The 9,134-nt window shown below is 38.8% G+C and overlaps 2 long non-coding RNA genes across 2 annotated transcripts; both read left to right on the top strand.

Annotated features, from left to right (window-relative positions):
- The first annotated feature begins 878 nt into the window (after positions 1 to 878).
- On the top strand, positions 879 to 3,919 carry LOC121981789. The gene is made up of 3 exons (XR_006111932.1): positions 879 to 1,290; positions 1,401 to 1,540; positions 3,715 to 3,919. It is a non-coding gene; the product is annotated as an uncharacterized LOC121981789 (long non-coding RNA).
- Positions 3,920 to 5,425: 1,506 nt separating this feature from the next.
- Positions 5,426 to 8,503, top strand: LOC121981784. The gene is made up of 3 exons (XR_006111931.1): positions 5,426 to 5,872; positions 5,983 to 6,122; positions 8,283 to 8,503. It is a non-coding gene; the product is annotated as an uncharacterized LOC121981784 (long non-coding RNA).
- The last annotated feature ends 631 nt before the right edge of the window (positions 8,504 to 9,134 follow it).

Below are 9,134 nucleotides of genomic sequence, written 5' to 3'. Positions count from 1 at the left end.
TATGGATTGCTGGAATCGAAACCTATGATGTGTGCTCTAAACAGAACTTTCAAATGAAGGCTACACTTTTGTGGACAATTAGTGATTTTCCAGCATATGCAATGTTGTCTGGTTGGAGTACTCATGGATGGTTGGCATGTCCTTACTGTATGGAACATACTAAATCATTCCAACTTAAATGTGGGAGGAAGGCTTCTTGGTTTGACTGTCATCGTCAATTCTTACCATATGATCATCCTTTTAGAAGACAAGCATATAAGTTCCGAAAGGGTAAGGTTGAAAAAGATTCTCCGCCTCTTCGTTTAACTGGGGAAGACATTTATCAAAGAGTAAATAGACTCCCACATGTAACATTTGGGAAACCACTAAGTGTCACCCAACCGATTGATGGATTTGGCAAAATGCATAATTGGGTTAAAAGAAGTATATTTTGGGAGCTACCTTATTGGCAAACAAATCTTATTCAGCACAATTTAGATGTGATGCATATTGAGAAAAATGTATTTGATAATGTTTTCAATACTATCATGGATGTCAAACATAAGACGAAGGATAATGCTAAAGCTAGAAAAGACTTGGAGCAACTTTGTGTAACAACCCAAATTTTCTCATTTTGAGCCCCAAAAATAATTCAAAAATATTTTAAAATGCTATAGAAAAATTCTAGAGATTTTTAGAGTATTTTTATGTAATTTTTGGAGGTCGTTTGGTATTTTTACTAAACGAAAAAAGTTTCGACAAAAAATATCCAAGCCGAGGCTCGAACCAGCAACCTTTGACCGGGTCAAAACACAACTAGCCAACTGTTCCACAAGTGTTCGGTAAAAGAATATGGAACGAGATATATATAAGTTATAATTGAAACTCTAGTTATAAAAAAAGAGATCTTAGGTTTTCTTTTTGGTTTTCCCGAATCCTTTCCCTCTCCTCACCTTTCTCGTGCGACGACGGCGACCTCTTTTTCCCGGTCCTTCTTCCTCCGCCCGAGGGCGGCCTGCCTCGCAGACGGCCACGCATACAGAGGCCGACGCCCCCCCGACAACCTTATGCTCTTCTCCCAGCGACCTCCTCTGTCTGATGCCGTGCCTTCCTCCGCCGCCCTTCTCCCTGCGACTCCTTGTGACCGACGCTGTCGGAGCCGCATCGCCACTTCCAGTCGTTCACATCCAGGTAGTAGGGTTGGGGTGGGGGTTGCCAGAGGTTGAGACGTTGTCGACTGCCCCAAACCCATTGAGATTCGTTGCCTCTGCCAGCCTCGGTCAGCCACTGCCGAAGAAGAAGAAGCCAAGGGTAACCTTTCTGCTTTACCTAAATTGGGTCCAAAGTATCCTATTTCCGAGCAGAATTTGGAATTTGAGGTTGGTTACGGATTTCGGGAATTAACAAGTTGCTGTTAACAGTGAGGTTGGTGAGTTAACCCTCATCCAAGAAGGCACCATCACCGAAGCCTAATTCCTCTCTTCCTCCTTTCGCGTGCGCGGCGATTCTGCTTGAGCTAACCGGAAAGCTCTCTTCGGTTGTAAGTCCAAGAACACAAAGGGTAAGTGCTTCCTCACTTGCAGTAGAGTAGTTCAGATTCAAGTTAGCTTCTTGTTTGGATTTCGAAGCATGTTTTAAGGAGTTTTTGTTTTGATGCTTGCTGCCATGAACCCTAAGGAAAGAAAGAGAATTTGTATAGGTTCAATTAAAGGTTTCTGTTCTTCGAGAAGTTCCTACCTTGGCTTGTGATATTTTCCTTTCGGGATTTCCATGAGTTGGTGATTGAATGTGATTTTTGTTTGGATTCTTCTTGAAGGATCGAGTTTCTGGACTCAAACTCTTGCTGGGTAAATTGGGTGAGGATGTTCCTATTCTTCATAGGGATTTCGGGTTCTGATTAGTGCTTGTTCATATGGAAACTGTGGCACTTGGTGGATTATGGATGTTTTGTATTCTCTGTGTCATTTTAAGTTCTGTTAGTAAGGCATGGATTTCTGGTTTACCAGTCCTGTTCCTTCTTCTAAATAGCTTGAGTTCGGAATCAAGATGATGATGTTTTTGGCAGGTTTGATGGTTTCCTTGTTTTGCTGGAATCTTGGGATAGTTTTGGACATGATGAGTTGATTTTAAGTTGTGATAGTTTCTTGGTGTTGCTGGTATTCCAGGGACAAATTTAGGGGAATATTAGTGGACTTTGTGTTTCTTTTTCATATGAAATAACTTTAGTTTCACAGTAGATTTGGGGTAGATGCTAGGGCGTTGGCTTTGCCTTCCTGTTCTGTGATGTATCGGCTTCATAGCAGGTTTGATGGAGGTGTTATGTTTTGGTGAGGTGTACTTGTTTCTTTTAAGATGGTTTTGATTCTGGACGAATTTAGAGAGGAGTTTTGGATGTTTATTCTAGTTCTCTATCATGCATGCTAGTTTATGGATAGATTCTTTCAAGTGTTGGTATATATTTTGAGCACTGAATTTTACTCTAGTTCCTTTCATGTGTACAAGCCCTTAATTGTTTCTTCCCAGGGTTGTTACATAAGCTATATGCTAATTTATAGTGTGGCTCCCCTACGTGTTTGCATTCTTCAGTTGGAAATTTTCTTAATAGTTATGCTTACGAAATTTATGCTATAGGTGCTGGACTTTAATCTAGTTCTCTACCATATGTGCTAGCTTCTAGATTGAATTTTTGATGAGTTCTTGTTTTCCTTGATAGGATTGAAACTCTAGACAGGATTAAGTAAGTTGAGACTTGATTTCTATAATGAGTTCAGTTCTTCAAGATAACTTAAAACTTCTAGATAGACTTGGGGTGCACGTACCATGAACCAATAGTTTGCTTATGTTTATCCCTATAAAATTTTAGTGCAGTTTTTGTTAAGTATCATAGTGCATATCTTGTTAAGTATTATGTACTTTGAGTTTACGAAAAGTATAAGAAAGAAAAGAAAGAAAAAGGCTAAGGCCTTAAGCAGATCCCAAAGTCAAGACTTTAGGGATTCTTGGCACATAAGGAGCTCGTTAAAATGCCGAGGCATTATATATTAGAAGTATTAAAAGATAACAAGTATTTTACTTTTATTAGTGGCACTGTGCTGGACTCTCAGTTGTCCTTGGGTTGGGCTCCCATAGTCGTCCCTAGGTTTAGATAACCTAGTAGTAACGGCACGGTCGACGGTCGATGACCCGAGGGTCGCCAAATGGGCCGCAAAATGGGTCGGGTCGTTACAATAGTAAACCCTACTAGATTTGGAACTAGCTACCTTGGGTCTAGTTAGGGATGCGCGCATAACATGTACAATTGTCGGGCCCAAGAAGAAAGTTGATTATTATTTTGAAGTATTATAAGTATAAGTTTTTTTTTGAACAAGTAAAATAAGTTTCACATAAGTATAAAAGTATTAAAGGATAAGTTTTAAACAAGTGAGATAAAAGAATAAGTTTAGAACAAATGAATTAAGTTTCACTTTGTTTTAAAATCAAAAAGTTTAGTTTTCTTTTATGCTAGCATGTTATTTAGATTAGCTTACTATTCTTTGCTATTAGAAGAGCATGAGTAGCTTTACATGTTTAGCATTTCAGTATGTTGTTTCTTTTACTAGTAGATGAGCGTGAGTAGTTTTCCTTTTGAGCATTCAGTTTTAGTTTTCAGTATATTCACATGCATATCGAGATTTTGTGAGTTAGATAGCGCTTACTAAACATTTTGCTTATAGATTGCATTTCCTCTTACTGCAGATATAAGAAAGGAAAAGATTTAGCAACAGAAGGCGACAAGGTGGCGCGGATGATGTGTGATGCCAGGACTATGGAAGTCATGGGACTTAGTTTAGGAATTTGTTAGATAAATTCTGTATATAAGTTGATAAGAAAATTTTGGAGTAGGAAGTTGTATTTTATTTTGTTCCGCTATTCATTACTTGCATGATTTGATTTTATTAAACTGCGTGGTGATGTTATTTCTTTTGTGTGTTTGATATATGTTCCAGCCACCTGTGGCTGATGTAGATTATGTTTGTATCTCAGTTTAAGGTCACCGGTACAGGGGAGACTCTGCCAAAATTTTTCGGTAGAGACTCCTTGTGGGTTCGATCATACCAGTTAAGTAGAGTTAGTAGTTAAGTAACGGTCATCCTTAGAGTGTAGTAGTAGTAAGAAGGGTGGTTGTTACAGTTGGTATCAGAGCAGTTCCCATTCTCCAGCATCACACATTAGCACCAGCCTTGCCGTCTTCAAGTAAAAAAGTATTTAAGTTTTCCTTTTATGCTTTCTTTATTATTTGTAGAATGAAGTAATTACTTATATGCGTTTTAGTAAGATAGAAGAATTGTTTCTCTTATATTCATATACATAAGTATGTTTAGAAAGGATAGAGAAAATATCAAGCTTTGTTCTCTGCATAACTAGATGTCAAGAAGAGAACGTCCCCGTACGTTCGTACTGAGGACCGAGCACAGAAGAACAAGAAAGACCCAAGCAGGAAAATGTTCGGGTAATCTGTGAGTATCCAGAAGTATTTCCAGAAGAGTTACCTGGACTATCTCCCTACAGAGAAGTAGAGTTTGTAATTGAGTTGTTTCCTAGTACCGGCCCAATTTCAAAAGCTCCATACCGAGTGTCTTCAGCAGAGTTAAAAGAGTTGCAAGAACAACTTCAGGAGCTGCTTGACAAGGGTTTCATCCGCCCTAGTCATTCACCCCGGGGAGCTCCAGTGTTGTTCGTTAAGAAGAAAGACGATCTATGTGGATGAGCATAGATTTTAGAGCGCTGAGCAAAGTAACAGTTAAGGACAAGTACCCTTTTTTCAAATTAGATGATCTATTTGATCAGCTAAAGAGGGCAATAGTGTTCTCTAAAACTGACCTGCGCTTTGGGTACCATCAGTTGGAAGTGAAAGGAAGTGATACACCCAGAACAGTTTCCAGGACCAGATATGGACACTACAAATTTGTAGTCATGTCATTTGGTGTGACTAATGCACCTATGGTCTCCAGACACTTTATAACAGGCCTTCCAAAGACCACGAATGAGTACGATGCGATATGAATGATAGAGGACCGAGAAGTTAAGAGACTAAGGAACAAAGAGTACCATTAGTGAAACTCATTTAGAACCAGAAGCACGAGGAAGTTACTTAGGAGCGTGAGGACAGTATGAGACAGAAATATTCAGAATTATTCTAAGTTCGAGGACGAACTTTTTATAAGGTATGAGGAATTGTAACAACCCAAATTTCCTCATTTTGAGTCCCAAAAATAATTCAAAAATATTTTAAAATGCTATAGAAAATTTTTAGAGATTTTTAGAGTATTTTTATGCAAATTTTGGAGGTCGTTTGGTATTTTTACTAAACGAAAGAAGTTTCAACAAAAAATATCCAAGCCGAGGCTCGAACCAAACGCAGCTAGCCAACTGTTCCGCAAATGTTTTGTAAAAAAATATGGAACGAGATATATATAAGTTATAATTGAAACCCTAGTTATAAGAAAAGAGAACTTAGGTTTCCATTTTGGTTTTCCCGAATCCTTTCCCTCTCCTCACCTTTCTCGTGCGACGACGGCGACCTCTTTTTCCCGGTCCTTCTTCCTCCGCCCGACGGCGGCCTGCCACGCAGACAGCCACGCATGTAGAGGCCGACGCCCCGACAACCTTATGCTCTTCTCCCAGCGACCTCCTCTGTCCGATGTCGTGCCTTCCTCCGCCGCCCTTCTCCCTGCGACTCCCTGTGACCGACACTGTCAGAGCCGCATCGCCACTTCCAGCCGTTCACATCCAGGTAGTAGGGTCGGGGTGGGGGTTGCCAGAGGTTGAGACGTTGTCGACTGCCCCAAACCCATTGAGATCCGTTGCCTCTGCCAGCCTCGGTCAGCCACTGCCGAAGAAGAAGAAGCCAAGGGTAACCTTTCTGCTTTACCTAAATTGGGTCCAAAGTATCCTATTTCCGAGCAGAATTTGGAATTTGAGGTTGGTTACGGATTTGGGGAATTAACAAGTTGCTGTTAACAGTGAGGTTGGTGAGTTAACCCTCATCCAAGAAGGCACCATCACCGAAGCCTAATTCCTCTCTTCCTCCTTTCGCGTGCGCGACAATTCTGCTTGAGCTAATCGGAAAGCTCTCTTCGGTTGTAAGTCCAAGAACACGAAGGGTAAGTGCTTCCTCACCTGCAGTAGAGTAGTTCGGATTCAAGTTAGCTTCTTGTTTGGATTTTGAAGCATGTTTTAAGGAGTTTTTGTTTTGATGCTTGCTGCCATGAACCCTAAGGAAAGAAAGAGAATTTGTATAGGTTGAATTCAAGGTTTCTGTTCTTCGAGAAGTTCCTACCTCGGCTTGTGATATTTTCCTTTCGGGATTTCTATGAGTTGGTGATTGAATGTGATTTTTGTTTGGATGCTTCTTGAAGGATCGAGTTTCTGGACTCAAACTCTTGCTGGGTAAATTGGGTGAGGATGTTCCTATTCTTCATAGGGATTTTGGGTTCTGATTAGTGCTTGTTCATATGGAAACTGTGGCACTTGGTGGATTATGGATGTTTTGTATTCTCTATGTTATTTTAAGTTCTGTTTGTAAGGCATGGATTTCTGGATTACCAGTCCTGTTCCTTCTTCTAAAAAGCATGAGTTTGGAATCAAGATGATGATGTTTTTTGCAGGTTTGATGGTTTCCTTGTTTTGCTGGAATCTTGGGATAGTTTTGGACATAATGAGTTGATTTTAAGTTGTGATAGTTTCTTGGTGTTGCTGGTATTCCAGGGACAAATTTAGGGGAATATTGGTGGACTTTGTGTTTCTTTTTCATTTGAAATAACTTTAGTTTCACAGTAGATTTGGGGTAGATGCTAGGGCGTTGGCTTTGCCTTCCTGTTCTGTGATGTATCGGCTTCATAGCAGGTTTGATGGAGGTGTTATGTTTTGGTGAGGTGTACTTGTTTCTTTTAAGATGGTTTTGATTCTGGACGAATTTAGAGAGGAGTTTTGGATGTTTATTCTAGTTCTCTATCATGCATGCTAGTTTATGGATTGATTCTTTCAAGTGTTGGTATACATTTTGAGCACTGAATTTTACTCTAGTTCCTTTTATGTGTACAAGCCCTTAATTGTTTCTTCCCAGGGTTGTTACATAAGCTATATGCTAATTTATAGTGTGGCTCCCCTACGTGTTTGCATGCTTCAGTTGGAAATTTTCTTAATAGTTATGCTTACGAAATTTATGCTATAGGTGCTGGACTTTAATCTAGTTCTCTACCATATGTGCTATCTTCTAGATTGAATTTTTGATGAGTTCTTGTTTTCCTTGATAGGATTGAAACTCTAGACAGGATTAAGTAAGTTGAGACTTGATTTCTATAATGAGTTCAGTTCTTCAAGATAACTTAAAACTTCTAGATAGATTTGGTGTGCACGTACCCTGAACCAATAGTTTGCTTATGTTTATCCCTATAGAATTTTAGTGCAGTTTTTGTTAAGTATCATAGTGCATATCTTGTTAAGTATTATGTACTTTGAGTTTAAGAAAAGTATAAGAAAGAAAAGAAAGAAAAAGTCTAAGGCCTTAAGCAGATCCCAAAGTCAAAACTTTAGGGATTCTTGTCATACAAGGAGCTCGTTAAAATGCCAAGACATTATATATTAGAAGTATTAAAAGATAACAAGTATTTTACTTTTATCAGTGACACTGTGCTGGACTCTCAGTTGTCCTTGGGTTGGTCTCCCATAGTCGTCCCTAGGTTTAGATAACCTAGTAGTAACGACACGACCGACGATCGACGGTCAACGACCCGAGGGTCGCCAAATGGTCCGCCAAATGGGTCGGGTCGTTACAATAGTAAACCCTACTAGATTCGGGACTAGCTACCTTGGGTCTAGTTAGGGATGCGCGCATAGCAAGTACAGTTGATTATTATTTTGAAGTATTATAAGTATAAGTTTTTTTTTGAACAAGTAAAATAAGTTTCACATAAGTATAAAAGTATTAAAGGATAAGTTTTAAACAAGTGAGATAAAAGAATAAGTTTAGAACAAATGAATTAAGTTTTACTTTGTTTTAAAATCAACAAGTTTAGTTTTCTTTTATGCTAGCATGTTATTTAGATTAGCTTACTATTCTTTGCTATTAGAAGAGCATAAGTAGCTTTACATGTTTAGCATTTCAGTATGTTGTTTCTTTTACTAGTAGATGAGCATGAGTAGTTTTCCTTTTGTGCATTCAGTTTTAGTTTTCAGTATATTCACATGCATATCGAGATTTTGTGAGTTAGATAGCGCTTACTAAGCATTTTCCTTATAGATTGCATTTCCTCTTACTGCAGATACAGGAAAGGAAAAGATTTAGCAACAAAAGGCGACAAGGTGGCGCGGATGATGTGTGATGCCAGGACTATGGAAGTCTTGGGACATAGTTTAGGAATTTGTTAGATAAATTCTGTATATAAGTTGATAAGAAAATTTTGGAGTAGGAAGCTGTAATTTATTTTGTTCCGCTATTCATTACTTGCATGATTTGATTTTATTAAACTGCGTGGTGATGTTATTTCTTTTGTGTGTTTGATATATGTTCCAGCCACCTATGGCTGATGTATATTATGTTTGTATCTCAGTTTAAGGTCACCTGTACAGGGGAGACGACTCCTCGTGGTTTCGATCATACCGGTTAAGTAGAGTTAGTAGTTAAGTAACGGTCATCCTTAGAGTGTAGTAGTAGTAAGAAGGGTGGTCGTTACACATTGTAGCCGTCCTGAGTTGCATTTGATTGAGCACGCAAATGGTAAAGTTTATAAACCAAAAGCACCATACACTATGAGAAAATCACAAATGAAAGAAATATGTGTTTGGGCGAAATCTTTAAAATTTCCAGATGGATATTCGTCGAACATATCTCGTTGTGTAAATGAAAGTGAATGCAAGTTTATTGGGATGAAGAGTCATGATTGTCATATATTTATGCAGAGATTATATCCTGTTGCATTTCGTGATCTTCTTCCAAAATCAATTTGGGAAGTATTAACAGAATTAAGCAATTATTTTAGGGATATATGCGTAACTGTGTTGCAAGTAGAGCACATGGAACAAATTGAACTAAATATTATTGAGATACTATGCAAGCTTGAATGGATTTTTCCCCAGCTCTCTTCGATTCCATGGAGCATTTGCCAATTCATCTT

The sequence above is a fragment of the Zingiber officinale genome, chromosome 1B (assembly GCF_018446385.1).
Source record: "Zingiber officinale cultivar Zhangliang chromosome 1B, Zo_v1.1, whole genome shotgun sequence".
Lineage (NCBI taxonomy): Eukaryota > Viridiplantae > Streptophyta > Magnoliopsida > Zingiberales > Zingiberaceae > Zingiber > Zingiber officinale.
Note: the sequence above shows the minus strand (reverse complement) of the source record. Positions and strands in the feature narration are given on the sequence as shown.